We start from the raw sequence: 27271 nt of genomic DNA, 5'->3' as shown, positions 1-27271 counted from the left end.
CCTTCGTAGGCTTTTTCCTGAGGGACTTCATCATTATCGATCCGATGGCTCTGAGGACCTTTCCCGTTTCTTCTCGGCGTTCGGCTTCTTTGCCGTTCGGTTTTGTACGGGATGAGAGCCTGATCGTTGTCTTGAAATTCCACGGTAACGTAGCTTTAGGAGCCCTGGGAGTATTCTTCTCCAGCCGATGAACTTGAGAAAAAAGTATACGGGCTCCCCTCTCGTCGTCCTTCTCTGCCTCTATGTCCCGCACCATTGCCGAGACGTTTATGAACTGGTGAGAGCTGCTGCCTAAGGCGAGCGCTGTCTCCAGTTAGATGGTCTGTCAATGGTGGGTCCAGGCGGTCATGGACTGAGATTCTTTTTGGCTGCGCATCAACACCCAAAGGAGGAGGGGGTGGCAGATTTCCTCTCCGGCGCCGACCCTGAGATCCGGAGTGGGATGCCGATGGAAATTCTTTGGCCTTAATTTTTTCGATTTCCATTCGTAGGAGGGCTACATCAGCGTTGGTCTGTTCTTGTTGCTGTTCTAGCATTTGTACATATGCTAGAGCATCTTCACTCAGGCCGACTGGACGTTGGATGGAAGAGCTCACGCCTGGAGGAGTAAATCCAGGAGGGTGAGATGGGGAGGCGGCGTTGATACCAGTTTCAGAGGTGATGTGCAAAGAGGAACTGAGGGGTTGAAAGAGAGGAGGTGGTGGTGGTGCTCCGCCCATTGTTCTTTGGAGGAGACTGGTGGAGATCTCGAGGGGTGAGGTTTTTTTTTTTTTTTAGGTACGAACGTGGCGGTCGAGGTGGAGGAGCCGCCGTGGATCTGAGAATCAATTTCACGTCGGGTTCACCAAATTGTGGGGCTCCGTTTTGGGTGGTTCGTCCTTTTTGAATGGTGGTTCGGAGTTAGCTCCTGTCTCCTTTACTCAGTCCTGCAAAATGAAGCACGACTAAGAGACCACACCGGAGGTTCTCCGGGATGGCCCTCCGGTGCAAGAGTCAGTTTGCTTGCAAGGAAAAGTTAGAGATTGGGAGCTAGGGTTTGGTTTGAGCGTACCTCTTCCAAGAAGGCATAATGGGATATTTATAGGAAACCCTTCGCTTGATCTCCAAGATTGCACCAACGCTTGACACGCGTCGGCTGATGTCACTGTTGCATCACGTTTAGGGTTTTGCAACCGTTTTTATGATGAGCTGGCACCTTCACGTGCCACCATCATTGTCCTCATAACCGTTCGGATGATGTCACGACCATCATCATAGCCATGGTTGCTGTTCTGATGCGGATGAGCTGGATCGTCGGCCAAGCCATGCTCGGCATCAAGCATGTTGTGAGACCTTCGGCAGCTATCCAAACGAATGTTTCCTCCACCCCGAGCAGGTATAGGGAATGGAGTATTAAAGGAGGTGTAATTAGAGGAAACCTCGGTGACAGGGGCCTTCGGCTACGGTTGCTGATCCGAACGTCTAAAGAGAGATGTCTTGGAGTTGAAAGTAATGCTAGATCACGCTCGGAATGGCCGAGCCATTTTGCTCGGCCTGCTACATTATGTTCGATTGAATGCTGGGGTTGGTTTTCCGAATAGAAATTATAGATTGTGACAGGTGAAGAACAAAAGAAATGATAAGTATGGGCTAAGGATCGGATGTGAGTTTTGGGCAAGCGGAGATTGCCCGGGTATAGGATGTTGGGAACGGTAAGATTCTCAGGATACAGTATAGTACCCAGTGTGTGGTTAGAGGTACGGTAAAGTACCTGGTAGTGAAAATGGGAGACGATAAAGGATCCCAGTTAAGTCGGACCCTAATGCTGAGTTGTCATGGTAAACTATTCCCTTATTATGATTATAAACGACACAGGCTAGATACGTAATTTAGTTATTTCATTTAGGATCCCGGTGCAGGACAAATAAAGAAATAGTTACTCCATGGGACGGTCAAAGTTAAAGGAAATGGGAAGAAAGGATCTTGTGGATAAAATCTTAGGGAAAATGTAAGATTAATGAATAGTAAGAAAAGACAAATGTATGATTTCTCTTGATTGTTTTGTTTCTAACTATTCTTGTTCTGTTTGTTATCTATTACCGCATCATGATATTATCTGTTTGTAATTATAAGTAAGGGGGTGGAAGGATATGATTATTCTACTGGGTGAATCTCATAACTCACGGTACAGAGTACCCGGCCTCGTGCTAGATTTTGCAGAAACTCAAGAGGAAACGCAGAACTCCAAAGGCGAGCAGTATTATTCAGAAGAGAATCCAGTTATGGAGACCGAGCCAGAGTTTGCTTGGGATCCATACCAAAACTAGAAGTTGACTCTGCGCTTTGTCAAATCAAGACTTGTTATTTTATTGACAGACTTAGTATTTAAATTTGGATTTGTAATAAATAAAACTCCTGATTGGATTTATCCGTTAAATCATATGTAATGAATAAAAGAGTTTATTTTCGATAAATAGTAATTAATGCCTCCAAAATTTCACTACAAACCCGTGCTTTTTTTGTGCATGTACTTTTTCCGTGAATTTGGTGAGAATCGACTATAAATATCCTAATTTCAGAAAACCATGATTTGGGGCGATAATATTTGTTTAGGATTGCATTCAATAAAAATCAATGATTTATGATGTCAAGTAAAATACATGGTTGGGAAACTACATGCTACTCATTTGTCTCATTTTGTTTGCTTCCAACCACTCGTGGAGCATATTTCAGAGATTCAATGGGAATGCTGACATGATCGCCATCCTTGTGGAGGGGAAGTTTGGGGGTGGCACAGATTGGGCATTCAAAGAGAGTTTTTGTGGGGTGAATCGCTTTGCACACTTTCAAGGGTAAGTAGTGTGTGCTTTCCTTGCAATACATGATAAATTTGTGGGTGCAGGATTTCCAGATTATTTTGTAGTAAGCAAATAATAGTGCGAAGAACAGGGAAAATACCAAGAAGTTGATCGGGGATGATCTATGGAAACAAACAAACACAACTTGTACACCAGAAGATGCAAACTGTGAAACTGCTTCCAAAAACCTTAGCAAGTCCAGAATGCCAATGTGTAGCTTCATCTTTTTCATCCATAGAAACTCTCCGACGGCAAATGCGATCGCTACCACAGCGCACCAGAACCCGCCCAAAATATACACCAGCCAATTCTCGGCCACTTGCTCTAATGCAGCACGTACGCATTCACAAATCACGTTGAGAATGGTAAACACCATATCGACCTTCAACCCTGTCAAAAAATTGATAACCCCAAGAAAAATACTGGTCGAAGTGTGATTGAAGAGTAGCACCATGGCTAGAGAGAGAGAGAGGTGGGTATGTGAATGAGGGTTATGAGAGGGAGAGAGAGGGGTGGGAACTTGAGAGTTAATAAATTGTTTTGCTTGCAACAAAGACGGTGTACTTGAGTGGTTAGGTAGAATTCCTAACAGTGGAAATGGAGTGTAAAACATGTTGTCCAAAAATTATTTTCCTAATTAGAATTAGAACTAGGCTTTCCACAATAAGGACAAATTGACCAGCGAGGTTTAATTTTCGTGCCCTTGTCGTGCTTTTCTGTGCTTTTTTTTTTTTTTGCTCGTACTTTTTTGGTGTCCGTACTTTTTCCATACCGGTACTTTTTCCGTGCATTTGGTGAGAATCAACTATAAATATCCTAATTTCAGAAAACCATGATTTGGGGCAATAATATTCGTTTAGGATTGCATTCAATAAAAATCAATGATTTATGGTGTCAAGTAAAATAATGGTTTGGAAACTACATGCTACTCATTTGTCTCATTTTGTTTGCTTCCAACCTCTCGTGGAGCATATTTCAGAGATTCAATGGGAATACTTGTTGAATTTAGGAGAGCGAAAATTGAGAAAATATTTATGTATTTCTTAAATGAATCCTTTACAAAGATACGAAGCTCTTTATATACATACAGAGAAGCTAAACTAGGAAAGAAGTTAAACTAAGAAAGAATAAATATACAATATTCCTATGCTACAATCAAGGATCTTTAGTCAATCAATTAGGCAACCAATCAACCGGATTTTCCTCTAACACTCCCCTCAAGTTGGAGAGTGAATATCATGAAGTCCCAACTTGCCACTTAAATATTAAAATTGTTCTTTTCCCAAAGGTCTGGTGAAGATGTCTGCAAGTTGAGATTTTGATTGAACATAGGATGGGGCAATTACTCCAACTTGCATTTTTTTTCGAACAATGTGGCAATCAATCTCTATATGTTTCGTGCGTTCGTGAAAAATGGGATTTTTGGCAATGTGGAGAGCTGTCTGGTTGTCACAAAATAAAGATACTGGCTGGCTTTGTGGAACTTTGAGATCTTCCAAAATGTGCCATATCCATGTAATTTCTAAACATGTTGCAGCCATGGCTTGATATTCGGCTTCAGCGGAAGAACGAGCCACATTGGTTTGCTTATTTGATTTCCAAGAAATCAAAGAATTTCCCAAAAATACACAGAATCCTGTAATTGAACGTCGAGTTGTCTCACAACCCGCCCAATCTGAATCATAATAAGCCTTTAACATAGGATCATTCAATGAAGGAAAGAATAATCCTTGACCAGGATTCCCTTTAATGAAACGTAAAACTAGTAGAGCAACTTCCCAATGTGGTTTCCGAGAATCTTGCATAAATTGACTTAGGATTTGCACAGAGTATACTAAGTCTGGCCTTGTTACTGTTAAGTAAATCAATCTCCAAACCAATCTTCTGTATTTGGTTGGATCATGTAATGGATCGCCATCATCAGGATTCAATTTCAAATATGCCTCCATTGGGAAAGAATTAGGACGAGATCATAATAATTCCACATCATTTAGAATATCCAATGCATATTTCCTTTGAAAAATGAAAATTCCCTTTTTGGAGCGGGAGACTTCAATATCAAGGAAATATTTGAGATTGCCAAGATCTTTGATGTGAAATTGTTGCAAGAGGAAGTCTTTGAGAGACTTGACTGCCTGATTATTGCCGGTGACAATAATGTCGTCCACATGAATAAGTACTGCAGTAAATGTGTTACTTTCAGACTTGGTAAATAGAGAATAGTCGACCTTTGATTGAGTGAAACCTGCCTTTTGAATAGCACAAGAAAATTTGGCAAATCAATTACGGGAAGCTTGCTTCAAACCATATAATGACTTATTGAGCCGACATACCATATTCTCCCCCTGTCAACGAAGACCAGAGTGAAGGTCCATATAGACAACCTCATTAAGATCGCCTTCCAAAAAGGCGTTATGAACATCCATTTGGTGGAGGATCCAATTGCGCTAAGAGACATCGCATAGTGGTCAGCTTTACAGTGGGAGAGAAAGTTTCTAAATAATCAACTCCTTCAATTTAAGTGTAACCTTTAGCAACGAGGCGGGCCTTGTAACGTTTCAATAAACCCATCTGAATTATACTTGATCTTGTTGACCCATTTGCAGCCAATGGGCTTATGACCAACAAGTAGAGGAACAAGAGACCAAGTATTATTGCGAGCATGGGCATCAAGTTCAGCTTGCATAGCATCCCTCCATTTTAGGTCAAAAATTGTCTGATCATAGTTAGTGTGCTCATGAAGACCAGAAATAGAAGCAAGAAAAGAATAATGGGAAGGAGAAATACGTGAATACGAGAGAGTTAGAAAAAGGGTGCCTTGTATCTCGAGTTGGACATGGCGATGGAATGGATGATTATGGGGAAGCAGTATGGGCAAAGGGCATTTGATAGTCGACATGCCATGCAGGTCGGGCGCGAGGTCGGTTGAGTGACGAGGAGCATTAGGTGATGTGGAAGTAACAATGGAAGGTAGTGGGTTTGGTAGAATCGATTGAGTGATTGGCGGTGGAATGTGGGTAGACTGATCAGTTGAGGAATTGGTTGGTGGATCGGTGGGGTTGGGTGGAGTAACTGGAGTAGTTGAATTGGTTGGTATATCGTGGGTAAGTGGGGTAGTAGAATTGGGTAAAGGTGTGGTGTAGTTGAGGTCGGGTGCAGGTGTAGGAACGGGGTGAAAATCAGGAGAAAATATCCCTTTATAGGGAAAGATACGCTCATGAAAACGGACATCCCTATTTACCAAAAATTTGTGGAAATTTAAATCTAACAATTTGTAACCTTTTTGGCCTTTAGGATAGCCCAAAAAAACACAACGCCTAGCACAATGACCAAATTTAGAAACAGGTTTGACAATAGTAGCATAACATAAACTTCCAAAAACACGAAGGTGGTCATAAGTGGGTGGATGACTGTACAAGCGCTCAAAAGTTGTACTATTATAAAGGAGTTAAGTAGGCAATCAATTGATTAAATAAGCAACGGTGGTAACACACTCACCCCAAAAACGAATGGGCATATTAGATTGAAAGGGGAGAGCACAAGCAACTCGCAATATATGACCATGCTTACATTTGACAACTCTATTTTGTTGTGGAGTGGACACACGAGGTCTGAAATTCAACACCTTTCGTTATAAAAAATGATTGTAGAGAAAGAAATTCACTCTCATTGTCACTTCGAAAGATTTTAATATGTGCGTTAAATTGGTTATGAACGAAAGTAAAAAAAGATTGAAGTAAGGAAGAAGTATCATATTTATGAGACATAAGAAACAAGCATGTACAATGAGTAAAGTCATCCACAATGGTTAAAAAATAACGAGCAGCAGAATAGGTTTGATGTCTATGTAGACCCCAAATATCACAATTGATTAATTGAAAAGGCAAGGTAGAAGAAATAAAACTCGACGAAAATGGTAATCTAGTTTGTTTGGCCAAACGACAAACATTACAAAAAATTTCAAAAGGAACAGTAATAGAAGAATTGGACTTAGAGATGAGGCATAGATAGACATGTGATGGGTGGCCAAGGCGCTGGTGTCAGGTAGCATTGGGATGGGTAGTATGGCAAGCAGTTGGTAAGGTTCAATCCAGTGACATGTAATAGAGGCCGCCACTTTGCTTACCCCATCCAATTATCTTTCCCATAGCCAAGTCCTACAAAACACAAAAATCAAGAAACAAAATCACACAACAGTTTAAGGATTGAGCAATCTTACTGGCAGACAAAAGATTTAATCGAAAGGAAGGCACATGGAGAACATCTTTTAAAATAACATCTTTGTTGAAGAGAAGTGTGCCAGTAGAGTTAATGGGTACGGTGGAACTAGTGCGTAAATTAACACAAGGTGTGTGGGGCGAATGAGAGTGAACGAATAAACAAGAATCAGAAGCAATATGGTCTGTGGCACCACTATCTAAAATCCAGCAATTCGGGAGATAGAATAAACAGAGGGATGATTACACAAACCTGTGACATTTGCAAAAACATCATTATTACCCGTCGAGAATTGTGGCGCATTTGCCATGGTAGTGGTCAATTATTGAAACTGCTCAGCAGAAAGTCCTAAGAGAGGCGGAGTGGCACCGTTGGGCGATGCGGCATGTGCAGCAGCAGGATTGGAGCGGGCACCATGTTGTTGATTTTGGTGTCCTAGACGGTAGCTTTATGGTTTAAAATTGGATCATGCCGTGGGTGCCCAAGTGAAAATCCATACAATTTATAGCAGTTTTCAATGGTATGTGTTTCCTTTTTGCAATATCTACAAAATAATCCTTCAGTATTGAAATTGGAAGGTGAAAAAGACGAGTTACCAAAGTACTTGTTTTGATTTGTTTTGATTGGAGCTTTTAGAAAACCGTACAGCCACTGCAACTGAGAAATTGTCTGCAGGTGAACTATTCCCAATTTCTTGTTGTTTCTCGTCCTGGGTCACCATATTGTAAGCTTCCCGAATATCGGGTACTGGCTTTAGAAGTAGTATTTGGCCTCATATTGAATTGTAAGTATCGTTAAGCCGCACGAGAAATTGCATGAGACGATCCTCATTATGATGTGCATGTCGCTTACTCCTTTCACCTCATTGACAACAATTGCATGTGGAAAGAGGGCGGTAAGAATCTAACTCATCCCAAAATCCACGCTGCTTCGTGTAATAGTTTGCTATTGACATAGCGCCCTGAATATGTGAACCAATGAAACTTTGGATTTGAAATATTTACGGCAAATTACCTTGAATGAAGCGGGCTTGAAAATCCTCCCAAACGTGTTGGGCTGTAGGAGCAAAAAGCACACTTGGAACTAGATTTGGTGAAACTGAATGAGAAAACTATGAGATCAACCTATGGTTGGCTCTTTCCCATAGGTCAAACTCATCGGGATCAATAGACTTGGAGGGTTTCTTGAACTTTCTAGTAACAAAACCTAATTTGTTCTTAACGGAAAGAGAAATTTCAACGGATCTATTCCATGTTGCCCAATTTTTGCCATTCAGTAGTTGTGAGCAAAGCTTGGTGGCGGAAGTATCTGAGTAATGGAAATAATAACGACTTGACGGGTCAAGCCCTAGTTTGAGACTAGAAGAAGTACTGTTATCTCCCATGATAGGTTGATAGAGAAAATGAAAGGCTTCAGAAAAATCAAAACTTGGATCCAGTTTTGATGGAGAAAAATAACTACAGTGGGGAGAGAAAAAGAAAAAGAAAATGCTAGGTATAGAATCCTAACTCTGATACCATGTTGAATTTAGGAAAGCGAAAATTGAGAGAATATTTTTGTATTTTTTGAATGAATCCTTTACAAAGATACAAAGCTCTTTATATACATACAGAGAAGCTAAACTAGGAAAGAAGTTAAGCTAGGAAATAATAAATATACAATATTCCTATGCTACAATCAAGGATCGTCAGTCAATCAATTAGGCAACCAATCAACTGGATTTTCCTCTAACAATACTCACTTGATCACCATCCTTGTGGAAGAAAAGTTTGGGGTTGGCACAGATTGGGCATTCAAAGAGAGTTTTTGTGGGGTGAATCTCCTTGCACACTTTCAAGGGTTAGTAGTGTGTGCTTTCTTTGCAATACGTGATAAATTTGTGGGTGGGGGATTTTCAGATTATTTTCTAGTAAGCAAATAATAGTGCGAAGATCAGGGAAAATACCTAGAAGTTGATCGGGGATGATCTATGGAAACAAACAAACACAACTTGTACCCCAGAAGATGCAAACTGTGAAACTGTTTCCAAAAACGTCAGCAAGTCTAGAATGCCAATGTGTAGCTTCATCTTCGTATAAACCAATCCAAAACTTGTTGTTTTAGTTCGATCTATGATGTTTCGTATTGCTACAATCGTGTTTATATCGCATATTACGTTTGGCCATTTTTGCTAGTGACGACCCTGCACACCGATGATCACATGCCTCCAGGACTCAAAGAGAAACAAACAATCCAAGATTGGCAAGATGCCAACCAAGATAAAAATACCCATAAAAAGCACCCTAAACTAACTCCTCAAACCAGAAAACAATAATCCGAAGCAAACATGGCTCTATAACGCTCCTCATCAATTTCCTCCATTTGAGCAATCCTTCTGATCACTTCCTCCTCCTCACCATAATAGTCAACGTACACCTAGTGTCTTCTCAAAGTCCCAAACTGCTCAAGCCTCATCGAGAGCCCAAACTACTTGAGCCTCATCAAGAATAATTCTATTCCTATTATTAATTCCATCACATGATAATGTAGCTGTTGCTACTGCCGACTTGAACAGAACACATTTTTGCTTCTTCATGCCGCCTCTTATCTTGGATTTTGGGATGCCCAACATATCTTCAACACCACCACATGGCGGTGCCTAGAAGCACTCGTGTCTAATTCATACTTTGTGTAGTGAGTTTGTTTGTATGGTTATTGATGAGATAGTGTACTAATTAGTCCATTGGTGGTAGTAATTACAAGTCACAACACTACAAGAAAAATGAAAATTAGTGACGAAAAAGTGGCGACGAAATTTAATTTTGTCACTAAATAAGTATATTTGGCGACGAAAAAATAAATTCGTCACTATTTTGATAACTTTCGTGACGAAATAATTTCGTCACCAATTATGCCTGTTTAGCGACGAAAAAAATATTTTCATCACTAAAGGTACCCATTTGGCGATAAAATACATTTTTCGTCGCCGAAAGCTTAAAAAAGGTGACAAAATTATTTTTTGTCGCCAAAGATAATCATTTGGTGACAAAAAATATATTTCGTCGCCAAATGTGAGCAATTTAGTAACGAAATATTTTTTTCGTCACCAAATGCTTAACTTTGGTGACGAAAAATAATTTCGTCACCATTTTAACGCTTTCAGCGACAAAAAATATATTTCGTTGTCAAATGGGTACCTTTCGTGACGAAATTTATGAATTGCGCTTTGTCACTAAATGTATTTCGGACATAACTCTTTACTAAAATCTCCGATTGAGATAATTCAAATTGGGTTTGAACAATAACTCAATTGCCTACAACTTTCATGTTTATCAAAATTGTTAATTTTAATGTTTAAAGGTCCAAAATTACATTTGAAATATATTTTCATGTTAAACATATGTGTTATATATTAGATATTTCAAATATTTATTGAAAAGTGTGTGTAGTGCAGTTGGTTGGAGCTTGCGCGAAAAACTCAAGTGACTCGGGTTCGAAACCCTCCCAGCAGGAGCAAGAAAGATGGATTTCTTTTCCCATATGAAAACATCTTTCGCAACGAAAAATTTCGTCACCGATTTCTTATATTAGTGACAAAAAATTTTGTCACCAATGTGACCCATCGGTGACGAATTTTTTCGTCGTCAAAAAGCACAATAAGTGAGGAAAAAAATTTCGTCACCAATTATTCACTTTTTGGTGATGAAATATTTCGTCATCAAAAGGCACTATAGGTGACGAAAAAAAGATTTCGTCACCAGGTATGAATCCTCGACAACCTTTAGTCGACAAATTTTTTTTCGTCACCTATATTATTTGTGACGAAAAACATGCAATTTGTGACGATTTTCATTCGTCACCCAATTGAATTTTTCTTGTAGTGCAAGAACAGATCTTTCAACATTGACATTGAAGAATCCCAAGAAGCAAAATTGAGTAATACTGCTCTAGGATCCAACGAGGATATATATGGCCAAAGCTTTCCACAATACATATAGCACCAAAGACGCAAAAGGAAACATAACCTCAGCGTATCTGATAAATCACTTAATTCCTTAATTGATTCTCATAATTTGGGAAAAATTAAAAAAGAGCTTTGCTATTCATACATATGTAAAATCTGCACCTTCAAGTACAGATTCGATTTGAGCCCATTTCACGTCCTAAAAAAATGACCCAAGCAGCTCAATTTATTTAAAATATTATGTTTAGGGTCCTCGTAAAAAATTAGCTCAATAGAATAATGGTAAAGGCGTTTACGAAACATCCAATTTTGTCATAGAATTCAAGTCTGAATTTTAAAGCAAAGTTGGATGTATCATAAACGCTCTTATCGATATTCAATTGAATTGATTTTTTACAAAAATCATAAACAAAATATTTTAAACAAAATAAGCAGTTCAGATCATTTTCTTAGGACCCGACATGGGCCCAAATCGAATCTGTACAAGCTGGTACAGATTTTCAATATGTGTGGATATCCTTGTTTATTAAAAAATACTACGTACCTAGAAGAAAAAAGGTGTTCTTGTTGGGTGGAGGAGTATTGATCACACACTTATAATGTATGAAACTCACAAGAGAATTGCACAAACACACTCACATATATTGAACTCATTCAATCTGAAAATAACATACAAAGAGGAGGAATTTCTCTCTCTGTAACTCTCTTATTCTCTTACTCCACTCACATTTTTTTCTCTCAATACAACCTGTATTTTATAGAGGAACTCATACAATTGTTCATAGCCATGCGAGGCTTCCAAGTCTTCAAGCGTGGGCTGCCAATTCCACGAATTCGGCTGAGCCAAGTCTTCAAGCGTGGGCTGCCAATTCCACGAATTCGGCTGAGCCTCATCCATTCCACAAAGTCCACAAAGGATGCCAATTCCACAAACCCAATCAAGCTTACTGTTTATTTCAACATCCCCCCTTAAGCTTGATTCTCAGAGATTCTTCATTCCAAGCATTGTCTTCATTTTGACGAAAGCTTCATGTTTGAGGGGCTTCGTAAAGATATCTGCTGCTTGATCATATGTCCTGCAAGAAACTAACTCCACTTCCTTTGCTTTTACATGCTCTCTGATGAAGTGGTAGCGGGTATCGATGTGCTTGCTTCTTTCATGATGAGTCGGGTTCTTTGCAAGCGCAACTGCAGAGCGGTTGTCGACATAAATCTCTGTGGGCAATTTTTGCAGAAAGCCCAAGTGCTTCAGCACATTCCTTAACCATATAGCATGACAGACAGCTGAGTTAGCGGCAACATACTCAGCTTCACAAGATGACAATGTCACAATCGCTTGCTTCTTGGATGTCCAAGTGAAGGCAGTATCTCCAATGAAGAAAACGAACCCTGTTGTGCTCTTCCTTTCATCCAAGTCTCTTCCCCAATCGCTATCTGAATAGCCGGAAAGATTCAGGTCACCGCCTGACTGATAGAATAGTCCGTCATTATGAGTTCCTTTGATGTAGCGGAGAATCCGCTTTGCTGCGAACAAGTGTAACTGATCTGGCGTCTCCATGTATCGACTGACTAGCCCAACACCATAGAGTATGTCTGGCCTAGTACAGGTTAGATATCGCAGACTTCCAACCAAGCTTTTGAAATAGGTTGGATCAACATTCCCAGTATCACTTTTCTTCAGTTCCAGTCCACTGTAGACTGGAGTCGTCACAGGATTGCATGTCTCCATCCCGTACTTCTTCAGTATCTCCATGGCATACCTGCTTTGGGAGATAAAAATTCCTTCGTCACTTTGCGTCACTTCAATGCCTAGGAAGTGAGCCATAAGTCCGATGTCCGTCATTTCGAACTCTTGAAACATTGTCTTCTTGAATGCTTCAAACATGGCTGGATTGTTGCCTGTAAAAATCAAGTCATCAACGTAGAGGCATACATACAGCTGGCTTCCATCAGTCTCCTTCTTCATATAGAGTGCATGTTCATAGGGGCACTTCTCGAATCCATTCTCCTGGAAGTACTTATCAATTCTGGTATTCCATGCACGAGGCGCTTGCTTCAGCCCGTATAGCGCCTTCGTCAATTTGTACACTTTGTCTTCATGACCTTTCTTCACATATCCAAATGGCTGCTCAATATAGATTTCTTCTTCTAGAAATCCATTCAGGAATGCTGTCTTGACATCCAACTGGTAGATCTTCCATCTTTTCTGAGCAGCTAATGAGATTATTAGCCTGATTGTCTCCATCCTGGCAACAGGGGCGAATACTTCGCCATAGTCGATGCCTTCTCTTTGCTTGTATCCTTTTGCTACAAGCCTTGCCTTGTATCTCTGAACCTCTCCTTGAGCGTTCTTCTTAGCTTTGTAGATCCACTTTACTCCAATTGCCTTGTGACCTTTTGGGAGGCAGGTTAGCTCCCAAGTCTTGTTCTTCTCTATGGACTGAATCTCTTCATCCATAGCCTTCCTCCATTTTCCTTCTTGGGTAGCTTCCTCGAAACTAACTGGATCACAACTGATTTGCAGACAGAACATGGTAAAATCTGCATCCATCTGATCTGTATTCTGATACAGATCATTCAAGTTCCGAATTCCTCTGGGCCTCATGTCTGAAATTTCTCGTTCAACTGGTGAGGATGGTTCACCTTGTTGTGGTGAAGAGAAACCACGGGAAGATGCTGGTTGATCTTCTGGTCTACCAGGTACATCTCTGGTTTGTACCTGTTCTTCATCTTCAAGTGTTAGCTCCATATTCTTGGTAGCTTCTATTTGACCCCAGCTCCAGGATTCATTTTCCTCGAAAATGACATCTCTGCTGAAAATCACTTTCTGAGTGATGGGATTATACAACCTGTATCCCATCGTTCTGTCACCATATCCAACAAGGATACACTTAACTCCTTTGTCTTCGAGTTTGGTTCTGTTAGCCTCCGGAACTTTAGCATAGGCAATACAACCAAACACTCTGAGATGACCCACACCTGGCTTGTGAGTGGACCATGCTTCTTGTGGTGTCTTCGACTGCACATTCTTCGTAGGACACCTGTTCAGTAGATAAACTGCACACTGAACTGCTTCGGCCCAAAATCTCTTGGGCATGTCTTTATCTTTCAACATGCTTCTAGCCATGTTGAGAATGGTGCGATTCTTCCTCTCAGCTACACCGTTTAGTTGAGGAGTATAGGCAGGTGTGCACTGGTGTCTGATTCCTTGTTGCCTAAGGAATCCCTCAAATTGATCTCCAGTGTACTCTCCTCCTTGGTCTGACCGCAATGTCTTAATGTGGTAGCCGCTTCCTTTCTCAACAAGAGCTTTGAACTCTTTAAACTTTTCAAATACTTCTGACTTCAATTTCAGAAAGTATACCCACGTCTTTCTGCTATAGTCGTCGATAAACGTGAGGAAGTATCTGTTCTGACCGTTTGAGATTGGCTTTAATGGACCACAAACATCTGTGTGTACTAGCTCGAGAGGCATAGATGCTTTCCAATCAACTTGCTTTCCAAAGTTATTGCGGTGTTGTTTGCCAAGAATGCAGCTTTCGCATACCTCATTTGGACGTTGAATATGAGGTAAGCCCTTAACCATCTTCCTATTCGCCAACAGCTTCAAGCTTTCAAAGTTGAGGTGCCCATATCTGAGATGCCATATCCAATCTTTGTCATTGATAATGGCATTGAGGCACTTTGGCGTGTCATGAAGAACAGTTAGCGGAAACATCCTGTTCTTCGCCATCATTACTCGAGTTATCAGCTTCCCTCGAGCATCCGCAACCGTCAGCTGCATATCCTTCAGGCTAATTTGATAGCCTTTCTCAAGGAATTGTCCAAGACTAAGAATATTAGTCTTCATGTCTGGAACATAGTAGACGTTAGAGATGAATGCATGATCTCCATTTTTCCTTTTGATTATAATATCACCTCTCCCTCGAACTGGTACTTTAGAGAGGTCACCAAAAGAAATATCTCCCTGAACCTTTTCATCAAGTTCAGTAAAAAGCTGCCTTGAGCCAGTCATATGATTACTGGCTCCAGAATCAAGAAACCATGTACCTTGATCCTGCTCGATTGGGTTGTGTGCCATGAGACTCATTGAATCTCCTCCTGATGGCTCCTTGTCTGCATAGTTGGCTATTTCGCCAACTTGATCTGATGCTGATCTTCCCCGGCACTCGTTGCTATAGTGGCCATACTTTTCGCAATTGTAACACTGAACGTTACTTTTGTCAACGTTCGAACGATTGTTGTAACTGCCTCTTCTGCCTTGTCCTCCTCCTCGTGGATTATGACCTTGTTGTCCTCGTCCACCTCCTCTTGGAGCATAATTTTGTTGTCCTCGACCACCTCCTCTTGGAGCATGATTTTGATTCCCTCCTCTGGAGAATCCTCTGCCACCTCTGCCTCTGGAATTTGAATTTCTAGAGCCTCTTCCATGGGAACCATAGCCTCGTCCCCTCTGAGATGTCCCCCCTTGCTCGTACCTTCCTTCGTTGAGGGATAACTTCATTTGTAGAGCTTGTTCCGGGGCTCTATCATCGTCTCTGTGCAACTTCTGTTCGTGGGCTTGCAGCGAACCCACGAGCTCTTCAATAGACATGGTTGAAACGTCTTTAAGTTCTTCTAACGTAACAACGATGAAGTCGAATCTGCGATCCAAAGATCGCAAGATCTTTTCTATAACTCTCGTGTCGGTGAGAGTTTCGCCATTTCTCCTCATTTGATTTGAAACCACCATAATTCGAGCATAATACTCAGAAATAGATTCTGAGGATTTCATTCGTAAAGACTCGAATTCACCTCGTAGTGTTTGAAGGCGAATCCTCTTTACTTTGTCAGCACCTCTGTAGGTCTTCTGCAGCTTCTCCCAAATTTCTTTGGAAGTTTTGGCGGAAGCGATGATCTCGAATGTGGCTTCGTCAAGTCCTTGATAGATGATGGACTTGGCTTTGCAATCCTTCTTTCGCTCGGCACGAAGTGTGGTCTTCTGTTCCTCCTTTAAAGCTGTTTCAGCTTCTTTTGAGGCGGGTTCATCGTAACCTTCTTCTACCATCTCCATAACATCTTGAGCACCCAGCAGTGCTCTCATTTGGATGGACCAATTATCATAATTGTCCTTGGTGAGCTTTGGAATAACAGCTTGGGATGTTCCATTAGCCATCGAAACTAGAAATGATGGAATCTAGTTTACTGGGGTCAAAGTGAAATCTTTGCAACTTTTGAACTTTGACTAGATAACTTCAAAAGTACAGGAGTTAGACTGCAATTGAACCTTCGGTGGACCAGCTTTTATGGAAAGTAGCTCGGTAGGAGTAATGGGATCAGACAACCAACTACCTCTTTGGTTTGTAATAATTGAGATCCCAATCAACCACCTCTTTTTCCCTTTATCACTTTTCTGTTTCTTCCGTCTTCTTCTCAAGAAAAAAAACAGAGACGCGTGTTTGCCGCAATTCCGTCGAACGGCAATTGCAACCTCTGTACACCTCCGTTCAAGATGGGTCTTGCACAAATCTCTTCGTATCGTCGAGATGCACGAGACTCAGGTATCAATTTGAGTCTTGGATAAGATTTTTGTTTCTGCAATTTTGGATAACAGCTCTTCGAGCAGCGCGTGAGGGCCACACCGGAATTTTTTTCGGCGACGGAAAAATCCCTGGTGAACTTCTGAGTCCAAAGAACTCGTTTATGTGTCAAAACAAGTTTTCGATTAATTCGAAATTTTGGCCTTCAACCCAGTGGTTGTTTCGACTGGACAAGAGGCGGCTCGTTTTTGTTGCTGGATTTTATGGCGACCGACTGGTGTGGCTGAGACGATCTTGAACTCAAAAATATGATTTTGAGTGAATTGCTTTCTGGGCGGGCTACACAAGCAGTAGAATACCGAAGGTATTTTCTTTTGTGAGAGATTTTTTTTTTTACGGATGAGCCTGGGGCTCTGATACCACTTTGTTGGGTGGAGGAGTATTGATCACACACTTATAATGTATGAAACTCACAAGAGAATTGCACAAACACACTCACATATATTGAACTCATTCAATCTGAAAATAACATACAAAGAGGAGGAATTTCTCTCTCTGTAACTCTCTTATTCTCTTACTCCACTCACATTTTTTTCTCTCAATACAACCTGTATTTTATAGAGGAACTCATACAATTGTTCATAGCCATGCGAGGCTTCCAAGTCTTCAAGCGTGGGCTGCCAATTCCACGAATTCGGCTGAGCCAAGTCTTCAAGCGTGGGCTGCCAATTCCACGAATTCGGCTGAGCCTCATCCATTCCACAAAGTCCACAAAGGCTGCCAATTCCACAAACCCAATCAAGCTTACTGTTTATTTCAACAGTTCTCACATGCTAATTACTTGTAATAAAATCTATTTTCTCTGCAAATTAAAAGGCTAGAACTAATACTTTCACGTTGCGGTCCCTAAAAATTACCAATATCAATATGAGCTTGCATTCTGTTTACCCATCAACAGGGGGCCAGTAGATGAATATATATAGTGTTGTCGCGTGATCTCACGGGAATTCCCAAAACCCAATCTTAACATGAGCCTTGCATTCAGCCGGTCCACCAACCAATCTGCCAACCACACCACCATTGTTGCCGTAAAATCCCACCATCACGTTGTTACAAGAAACAGTCATGTCGTGCCAGTCTTCCCTAAATGGTCTCAATTTAAGCCAACGTACTGTACCATTCACAGCCACGGTGAAGTTCACGGTCCCGTACTTCGAAGCGTCGTAGTAAATGTTACTTGTAACGACGTTGTTATCAACGGGCAATGTAGCCATGCTCGCTCCCACCACCCCCTCTTCTTCCATATGTAGATCATGGAAAGGAGACACGGACACGGATGAGATAGGAACCCCGCGGTAGAGAAGTGAAACCTCAAATTGACCATAAGAGGCCGGGGTCGGGTTCCATCCGGTTGGATATCGGACGAGAAAATTGATTTTCCAATCAGAATCAAAGAGAGAGGAGGGGAAGGAGGAGGTGTTCAAGGGGGAAACCGAGAAGGAGGAGATTTGAATCTTGGGTGAAGAATATCTTCTTCCCATGAAATATAGCTTGCAAGTACTGAGTACTACAACTACACAAACAAAGAGCAGGCCCCAGAGGCAGTAGTCCACAATGCGACAGATACGAGCATCGTTAACTGGTTGGTCGACAGGCCAGGAAGAAGAGTTGGTCGTGCTTGAGACGGCGGCTTGTGATTCTCTTGGATTTGCCATTGTCTTGAGGTCACTAAGATCGATCGATCAATCGAAGAACAGCAAGAGAATTTTAAGCGAATCTATGGAGTAGTACACCAGAGAAGGTAGTGAGTACTGCTTCGTGCTCCTCCAGAAGTTATTCCTTTATATATAAGTTGTGGATTCACATACGTTAAACAGCCCAGTTTCCTTTTTTTTATTTTGTAAAGGAGAAAATCTTATTTCCAGAGATGCTGTAAACACTTGTTTATGGTGTTTAAAGCACTCAATCGTGACCATTCAAAAGTATTTTGGGTAGTCAGGATGCTAATGAAATTTTTCCGGGGAAGAGTTAAATTTTCCTCCATTAAAATTCGGACCATCCAGAACACTTTTGGACGGCTTCGATTAGTCTCCGCAAATAAGTATTTCTCTTTAGAAGACTTGAAAAGTGAAAAAAGAGAGAAAGAAAGGAAAGTAGGAACATGCATGTCCATCAAATAAGGAGATTATCGTATTCTATCTGTAAATAGAAATATTTTAAAGGAAGTTTTGGAAAAAGAAGAAAGAAACGGAAAAAGGAAACAAATTTTAATATAGGCAGAGAAAGTTAAAATTCCCTCTCTTCGTTCTTCGATTTTCCACTTGGCAAGCTTGTCAGTGTTGGGAAACGAACCAACCGGACTCGGATCCCGTCCATTTGGTATTGACCAGTTCGGTCTATTTAGTGCATCCGGGCCGTCCAAATTTTAAGGGGTGTTTTAGAAAGAATTTTTTTCTAAAACACCATCAAGCACTTTTGGACGGTCCAGATACACCAAATTAACCAAACTGGTCGGTAGGCAAATGGACAGGATCAGCCCCCGAACCAAACATCTAGACACACAATAGCATGAAGAATATCCGGTAAAAACATACTATTTTACACGGTTTAGCAAGATTTCCGAATACCAATTCATCACTATTGTATTAGCAAACTTATGTACTTCTAGGGTTTTAAAATCACCAGGGTTGCCGGAATACTCTTGATTAATTCCTACGAAAATCACCAGAGTTGGATTGGCGAAATTGTGGGGCTTAAGCGAGTACTAATCAGGCTTCATAGACCCAATAGTAGGGAGCCGGGTTGTGTTCGGATTATTATAAAGTTAAGTTCATAAATTTAACGAACACAAAAAAAAAAAACCGAACACATGTAACATGTGATTAAAAAACACAAATGACGTGAGTAGCTTGGTTTGTCTTGCACGTTTTACCGTCGCCAAATGCTCTCAACCAAAGAATTATAACAACTATATTCAACCAAACCAATAGAACTAATTCAACCGATGCTAACATGGCTCTATAACGCTCAAATGGAGGAAATACATACGTAGTAAAAAAAAGGTGAACACGTGCTAATTAATTACTTATTATAAAATCTACTTTCTCTGCAAAAATTAAAAGGCTAGAACTAATACTTTCACGTTGCGGTACCTAAAAATTGCATTCCGTACGTTTACCAATCAACAGGCCAGCATATTAATAATGTTGCATATCACGGGAATTCCCAAAATCCAATCTTAACATGAGCCTTGCATTCGGCCGACCCGCCGCCAACCAGTGCGCCGCCATTGTTGCCATAATATTCCACCATCACGTTGTAACAAGAAACCGTCATGTCGTGCCAGTCTCCCCTCCATGGCCTGGATTTAAGCCAATGTACTGTACCATTCACAGCCACAGTGAAGTTCACGGCCCCATCCTTCAAATCGTCGTTAATGTTACCTATAACGACGTTGTTATCAACGGGCAATATTGTAGCCATGCTCGCTGCCACCAACCCCTTGTCTTCCTTACGTAGATGGAAAGGAGACACGGACGTGGATGAGATAGAAACTCCGTGGTAGAGCAGCGAAACCTCAAGTTGACCGTAAGAGGTCTGGTCCCATCGGGTGGGATTTCGGACGAGAAAAGTGATTTTCCAATCAGAATGATCAAGGAGGAGAGAGGAGGTGTTGAAGCCGGGAGAAACCGAGAAGGAGGAGATTTGAAACTTGGGTGAAGAATATCTTCCGATGAAATATTGCGCACAACTGAATGCTAGAACACAGCAAACCAAGAGCAGCCCCCAGAAGAAGCAGTAGTTCACATTAATGCGACAGATCATACCCTCCTTAACTGGTTGGCCGACGGGCCAGGAAGAAGAGTTTGTCGTGCTTGAGAAGGCGGCTTGTGATTCTCTTGGATTTGCCATTGTTGAGATCACTAAGATCGATCGATCGAAGGACAGCAAGCAAGAGAATTTTAAGCGATCTATGGAGGAGTAGAATCGCCAGAAGTTCCTTTATATATAAGTTGTGGATCCATGCACGTTTAAACAGGTTAATTTCCTTTTTTGGGTTATGCCGTTTTGGGAAGTGTACTAAACTCATCCTAGGAGACTTGAAAATTAAAAGCAAGAAAGAAAATTAAAAGCAAGTTTTTACCAAAAAAAAATTAAAAGCAAGAAAGAAAGGTAAGTAAAGAACATGCCCAACACACACGGGGTTGCCCGGGAGGCAAGAGCGAGTGCCAGATTGAGGTAGTAAAATCCCCTTGGTCCAGGGTTCGATTTTTCATCGGGCGAATACCCTGGTGTTTAAGTGGGGGGCCACGGTTGGTGTGTTGTAGCCAGGAATGGAGCCAGTAGGGACTTTCTATGAAAGTACATAGGCTCGCCCTCCTCTAGTATTTTGGGAAAAAAATTCGTAACATATGAAATATAAAGATACCAACATCAATTGCTAAAGGCTAAAGGTTAAAATGTAGCAAAACCTAAAATTTGAGGATTAACATTGTGGATATTCAATTAATAAAACTCCCAATTTCACCCACAAAAATCCCCCATCATTAAGATTTTGATCGAAGGCAGTTACGAGAAAATAGGAACATGGGAGAAGAGATTTTTGGGAACCATAAGTAATCTTGATGAAATCTAAGGTGTATGTATATTTTTTCCCAAATGTTTTACTAAATAGACTGAGGTAAGTCGTTACATTTTTTGCAATCTGTTATTATTATTGTTATTTTGAATAGAGCAATCTGTTAATTTATGAAAAACATAATTAGGTATGAAGTATTGCTATTTTTTATTTTTTTTAGTTAGTTTACCATTCTTGGAACTGACGACCCTCCACACCAATGATCAAATGCCACCGGGACCCAAAGAAAAAATTGTTGGAGAATGCTTTGAATTTGTCGCGAGAGCGATAGCAGCAGAAGAAACTAAAATCGAAAGATTCTGGTTTTCTGGTCCAGACCAGCGGGATAGTTTTGCACGCAGGACATTCTGAATTTTTGGTCCGGACCAGAGTCACGGTTGTCCGGACCAATGGGACAGATTTTCTGCATTTTGTTATTTTGTTCCAGGTTTTGTGACCTATTATAAATAGGGGTCTTGGGAGCTGCTATGGTTTAATGGTTCTTTTGTTCAAGGGCTTAGATATTAACGTTTTGGTCATCGGGTTCCACCAAGGGTTTGTGTCTCCCTTTTGGGTTCCACCAGAGATTTATCCCTATATAGATGTTGGGTGCTTCAAATAGAGTTACGGGTATAGCCGACTCTTTGTTTCTTTCCCCATTTTTAGTGAAACCTCTTGCTTTATTTTCCCATGGGGTATGTTCTTGTTTTGTGCCTGAGCAGAACCACGTATATCTTTGTGTTCTTGTTTTCGCTTATAAATTTGTTATATTCTCAATTTCATTTTCGGCACAACAAAAATAAAATCCTGAGATTGGCTTGATGCAAAACAAGATAAAATACCCATAAAAAAGCACCCACAAAAAGCATCCTAAACTACCTCCTCAAAATAGAAAACATTAATACGAAGCTAACATGGCTCTATAATGCTCCCCATCTATGTCCTCCATTTGTTCAATCCTTCTAATCACTTCCTCCTCCTCACTATCATAGCCAAAACCTAGTTTCGTCTCGAATTCTTAAACTGCTCAAGCCTCATCAAGAGCCCAAACTGCTTGAGCCTCATCAAGAATGATTCTACTTCTATTGTTAAGTTCTTCAAATTTTTTTTTTATGAAACGGCAAAAATAATTTATTAATTTTGAAATTGTTACAAGACTAATAGGAGCAAGGAAACAGCATCATGTTCAAACAAATAGTTCTGCCCAATCACCCAAAACCTACGATTGGCAAGAAACCAATCAAAGGATACCCATATTGAATTTTCATCTGCCTCTCTTTCACTCGAGGAGCCAATGGTAATTTACGCTCACCGGATCAGCATATATATTTTCCGATAACGCATGGTGTCCGAACCATCTAACACACTTATTCATGAATTGACCCCGCAAGAGTTCATCGTCATATAAGTTTGTTTGCCACTCTGGCCTAGTTATTAAAGATTAAAGATTTGCATTGTTGTGCTGTTTGGATGCTTAATGGGAATCAAATATATTAAACCAACTCAGACAAACTTTTTTTTTTTTTTCCAATGAAATTACAAGTCACAAGAACGTACGGATCTTTGAGATTGACATTAAGAATCACAAGAAGAAAAATTGAGTAATACTACTCTAGGATCCAGTGAGGATATATATGGCCAAAGCTTTCCACAATATATATATATATAGCACCAAAGACACAAAAGGAAACATAATCTCATCGTATCTAATAAATCACTTAATTCCTTAATTGATTCTCATAATTTGGGAAAAATTAAAAAATACGTACCTAGAAGAAAAAAGGTGTTCTCACATGCCAATTAACTTGTAATAAAATCTACTTTCTCTCTCTGCAAATTAAAATCTACTTTCTCTATCTGCAAATTAAAATGCTAGAACTAATACTTTCACGTTGCGGTCCCTAAAAATTACCAATGTCAATATGAGCTTGCATTCTGTTTACCCATCAACAGGGGCCAGTAGATGAATATAGTGTTGTCACGTGATCTCACGGGCATTCCCAAAACTCAATCTCAACATCAGCCTTGCATTCAGCGGGTCCGCCAACCAGTGCACCGCCCTTGTTGCCGTAAAAGCCCACCATCACGTTGTTACAAGAAACAGTCATGTCGTGCCAATCTCCCCTAAATGGTCTCGATTTAAGCCAACGTACTGTACCATTCACAGCCACGGTGAAGCTCACGGTCCCATCCTTCGAAGCGTCATGGTAAATGTTACTTATAACAACGTTGTTATCAACGAGCAACGTAGCCATGCTCGCTCCCACCAGCCCCTCTTCTTCCATATGTAGATCATGGAAAGGAGACACGGACGCGGATGAGATAGGAACCCCGCGGTAGAGAAGCGAAACATCAATTTGACCGTAAGAGGTCAACGGCTTCCATCCGGTGGGATTTCGGACGAGAAAAGTGATTTTCCAATCAGAATCAAGGAGAGAGGAGGGGAAGGAGGAGGTGTTGAAGGGGGAAACCGAGAAGGAGGAGATTTGAAACTTGGGTGAAGAAAATCTTCCCATGAAATATAGCTTGCAAGTACTGAGTACTACAACCCAACAAACAAAACGCAGCCCCCAGAGGCAGTAGTCCCCAATGCGACAGATACGAGCATCGTTAACTGGTTGGTCGACAGGCTGGGAAGAAGAGTTGGTTGTGCTTGAGACGGCGGCTTGTGATTCTCTTGGATTTGCCATTGTTGAGATCACTAAGATCGATCGGTCAATCGAAAAACAGCAAGAGAATTTTAAGCGAATCTATGGAGTAGCACACCAGACAAGGTAGTGATTACTGCTTCGTGCTCCTCCAGAAGTTATTCCTTTATATATGAGTTGTGGATCCACATACGTTAAACAGGCCAGTTTCCTTTTTCTGATTTTGGAAAGGAGAAAATCTTATTTCCGGAGGTGCTGTAAACACTTGTTTACAGTGTTTACAGCACTCAATCGTGGTAAGGATGTTAATGAAACTTTTTCGAGGAAGAGTTAAATTTTTTCTTAAAAAAATTTCATTAAAACCCGGATCGTTCATATCATTTTTGGACGGCTGCGATTGATTGATACTGTTTATAGCACCTCCGCAAATAAGTACTGTATTTCTCTTGGGAAAGTGTACTAAACTCATCCTAGCCTAGGAGACTTGAAAAGTGAAAAAAGAAAGAAAGAAAGGTAAGTAGGAACATGCATGCCCATCAAATAAGGAGATTCTCGAATTCTATCTGTAAATAGAAACATTTTAAAGAAAGTTTTGGAAAAAGTAGAAAGAAACGGAAAAAGGAAACAAATTTTAATATAGGCAGAGAAAGTTATAAAATTCCCTCTCTTCGCTCGTTGATTTTCCACTTGGCAGGTTTGTCTGTGTTGGGGAACGAACCAACCGGACTCAGATCCCGTCCATTTGGTACCAACTAGTTCGGTCCATTTGGTGTATCCGGACTGTTCATAGGAGTGTTTTAGAAAGAAATTTTTTCTAAGACACCCTCTAGCACTTTTGGATGGCCCAGATACACTAAATGGACCGAACTAGTCGGTAGGCAAATGTACGGGATCAGCCCCCGAACCAAACATCTAGACACACAATAGCATGAAGAATATCCGGCAAAAACACAATTTACACGGTTAAGCGAGATTTCCGAATACCAGTTCATCACTACATTTTGAGTCAGGAATAAGTTGCGAAGTGTGTGCTATAGTATTAGCAAACTTATATACTTCTAGGGTTTTTAAATCACCAGAGTTGCCGGAATACTCTTAATTAATTCCTACGAAAATCACCAGAGTTGGATTGGCGAAATTGCGAGGCTTAAGCGAGTACTAATCAGGCTTCGTAGACCCAACAGTAGGGAGCCAGGTTGCGTTCGGATTATCATAAAGTTAAGTTCATAAATTTAACGAACACAAAAAAAAAAAAAACAAAAATCAGAACACGTGTAACATGTGGTTAAAAAACACAGACGGCGTTGAATAGCTTGGTTTGTCTTGCACGTTTTATCATCGCCAAATGCTCTCAACCAAAGAATTATAACAACTATATTCAACCAAACCAATAGAACTAATTCAACCGATGCTAACATGGCTCTAAAACGCTCAAATGGAGGAAATACATACCTAGTGGAAAAAAGGTGAACACATGCTAATTAATTACTTATAATAAAATCTACTTTCTCTGCAAAAATTAAAAGGCTAGAACTAATACTTTCGCGTTGCGGTCCCTAAAAATTGCATTCCGGACGTTTACCAATCAACAGGCCAGTATATTAATTAATAATGTTGCATATCACGGGAATTCCCAAAATCCAATCTTAACATGAGTCTTGCATTCGGCCGACCCGCCGCCAACCAGTGTGCCGCCATTGTTGCCGTAAAATCCCACCATCACATTGTAACAAGAAACCGTCATGTCGTGCCAGTCTCCCCTCCATGGCCTGGATTTAACCCAACGTACTCTACCATTCACAGCCACGGCGAAGTTCACGGCCCCGTCCTTCAAACCGTCATAAATGTTACCTATAACGACGTCGTTATCAACAAGCAATATTGTAGCCATGCTCGCTGCCACCAACCCCTTGTCTTCCTTACGTAGACGGAAAGGAGACACGGACGTGGATGAGATAGAAACTCCGTGGTAGAGCAGCGAAACCTCAAGTTGACCGTAAGAGGTCGGGTCCCATCGGGTGGGATTTCGGACGAGAAAAGTGATTTTCCAGTGAGAATCAAGAAGGAGAGAGGAGGGGGAGGAGGTGTTGAAGCCGGGAGAAACCGAGAAGGAGGAGATTTGAAACTTGGGTGAAGAATATCTGCCGATGAAATATTGGGCGCAAGTGAATACTACAACACAGCAAACCAAGAGCAGCCCCCAGAAGAAGCAGTAGTTCACATTAATGCGACAGGTCGTACTCTCGTTAACTGGTTGGCCGACAGGCCGGGAAGAGTTGGTTCTGCTTGAGACGGCGGCTTGTGATTCTCTTGGATTTGCCATTGTTCAGATCACTAAGATCGATTGATCAATCGAAGAACAGCAAGCAAGGGAATTTTAAGGGATCTATGGAGGAGTAGAATCGGAGAAGGTAGGTGACTGCAACTGCAGCTTCGTGCTCCTCCAGAAGTTCCTTTATACTATGTAAGTTGTGGAACCATGCACGATTAAATAGGATTCCTTTTTTTGGTTTTGGAAAGTGTACTAAACTCATCCTAGGAGACTTCAAAACTAAAAGCAAGAAATAAAGGTAAGTTAAAAGAGAATAAATCCCGCTCTTTGTATTGGTTAATTAGGAGTTCAATCCGACTCCTTCGCCATTGGTCCAACCCCAGCGTTAAAAGGCCTTCCATGAGCAATGGGCCTAGCGAACCAAATTTCGGTAGCCCATGTATTGGGCAATTTTTTTTTTTTTTTAAGTTTTAGTCCAACTGCTCTAGCAAGGGTTCCAATTTTGCGAACCTTGACTAATTCTCTCTTCGGTCCGGTCAAAGGCTCCCTATCAATTTTCTCCATTTGAGCAATCCTTCTGATCAGTGATCACTTCCTCCTCCTCGCCATCAAAAGCCAACACCAAGTACCTTTTCAAAGTCCCAAGCTGCTCGAGCCTCATCAAGAGCCCAAATTGCTTGAGCTTCATTGAGAATGATTCTCATCCTAGCTATTATTAATTCCTTCAGATGATAATGCAGCTGCTCAAGCCTCATTAATTGAGAGCCCAAATTGCTTGAGCCTCATCGAGAATGATTCTAATCCTAGCTATTATTAATTCCTTCAGATGATAATGCGGCTGCTACTACTGCCGACTTGAACAGAACACATTTTTGCTTCTTCATGCCACCTCTTTTCTTGGATTTCAGAATGCCCAACATAGCTTCAACACCTCCACGTGGCGGTGCCTAGGACACTAAATAATTTTCATGTCTAATTCATACTTTGTGCAGTGAGTTTGTTTGTATGGTTATTGATGAGATAGTGTACTTAGTCCATTTGGTGGCAGTAATTTTTTAGTAACATGATTGTCATAAGATAAAATAAAAAATAAAAAAAACCCCATATATTTCCCTTCTTTTCCCTAACTTCACACAAAATATTTTTTTTTTTTTTACTGAAATTACACGTCACAAGAACGGATTTCTGACATTGACATTGAAAATCACAAGAAGCA

Source organism: Rhododendron vialii, chromosome 1a, assembly GCF_030253575.1.
Source record: "Rhododendron vialii isolate Sample 1 chromosome 1a, ASM3025357v1".
Taxonomy (NCBI): domain Eukaryota; kingdom Viridiplantae; phylum Streptophyta; class Magnoliopsida; order Ericales; family Ericaceae; genus Rhododendron; species Rhododendron vialii.
The sequence above is the reverse complement of the archived record's forward strand: the minus strand, read 5'-3'. Positions refer to the sequence as shown.